Source organism: Poecilia reticulata, linkage group LG9 (genome assembly GCF_000633615.1).
Source record: "Poecilia reticulata strain Guanapo linkage group LG9, Guppy_female_1.0+MT, whole genome shotgun sequence".
Taxonomy (NCBI): Eukaryota; Metazoa; Chordata; class Actinopteri; order Cyprinodontiformes; family Poeciliidae; genus Poecilia; species Poecilia reticulata.
In genome coordinates, this window is record NC_024339.1 from 30,998,818 (window position 1) to 31,000,446 (window position 1,629).

Below are 1,629 nucleotides of genomic sequence, written 5' to 3' on the forward strand. Positions count from 1 at the left end.
TGCTCATGTTTTTATCCATGTGCCCGCATATCTTAGCCGCTATGATGCCTGACATGAGCTTCCATAGAGAGACAGGTTATTGGCTGATAGTTGGATGGGACTGAACCCTTTGAGGGTTCCTTCTGTATCAGGATTGTGCGCCCTTCAGTTAACCATTCAGGGTCAGTCCCATTTTGTAGCAGCTGGTTCAGTTGAGTTGTCAGTTGCTCATGGAGGGAAGTTTCTGCAGCCAGAAGGCATGGGTCCTGGTGCTGTTCATACCTGACAGGGAGGTTGCTGTGGTCCTCTCGTAGAGAGGTTAGCCACTGTTGTGGGACGCCTCTCTTTCCCATATGCCTTTCCAGTATTGTCCAGTCTCCAGCCTTGGTGGGTCTGCTCTGTTGTTATTACTCTGCCAATCGGAGTACACTTTAGCTGGTTGGGTGGAGAATAGCCGGTTAATTCTCCTGGCTTCATTCTCTCTCGTGTATCTCTTTAGGCGGCTGGCCAAGGCTTGAAGCCTTTGTTTGGCAGTTTCGAGTGCTTCAGGTATGGGTACTTCTTAGGTACTGATTGCACCCCTTTGGAGTACTGACAGCTGGCTCACTTCCCTCCTTGTTATCTTGATCTTAGCCTCTAACCGTCTTTTCCATGATGGGTATTGGGTCTCATGGTTGCTCTTATAACCAAGCATCTCAAGGATCACTGATGCTGAACTGTATATCACTCATTGGTTTCTGTTATGGTGTTGGTAGGTTGGCAATCACATCTTCAATGAGACTTTCTGATGTTACTTCACTCAATCGTTGTAATTGGCCTCGGGGTTGCCTGGTGTTCATTCGGGCCACGATTCTCTCAGGTCAGTTAGGGTGTTTGGCTGGGCGACGTCTGTGCTGGCATGTCATGCTTATCAATGTCTCTCATGGTATGAGGTAGGCTATATAGCTCAAAGGGTCTTGCCTAAGGACCCACACTGGATAGCTGAATGTATGACATTGAGCTAACCTGGATTCCCGGGTGAAAGACTGGTGACTCACCCATTGAGCTATACAGTCAGCTATTGATGTTGTATATCTCTAAGCATTCAGTGATCCAAGTGTGTGGTATTGAGTCATAGGCTTTCTTGTAATCAATCCAAGCGGTACACAGGTTGGTGTGTCGGGTTTTGCAGTCTCGGGCGACTGTGTGGTCTCCAAGGAGTTGTTGTTTGGCCCCTCTGCTATTTATGCCGATATATGTACATATATACAATTCCAAGATGGCGCCGGTGTGTGTGGCTGCTCGTCTGTCGTTCTCTCGTTTGGTTGTGTTTGTACTGTTTCTGACCTGTGTCATCTGCGGAGATGAGTCTCTGCTGGTGTATGATCGCAACACATTACTAGATCTCCAAACTGTGGCCCAGGATATGCTGTTATTCGATGTTGCTGGCCAACAATCCTTGCCCCCGCTTCTGTCGGAGATTCCGAGCCACCTGTTCCGGGTTCCTGCGATGCTTTCACGGCGGAGATGTCATCACCGTCGCGGTAGACGAAGCGGCCGGCTGGTGAAGCTGAAGTTTTACCTAACGCACAGTTCTCCTTTTACCCCACTGTTGCATGGATCGTTTCTGGGCTCTCGGGTGCCTCGGCGTTTCTTGGATCCCGTTGATGT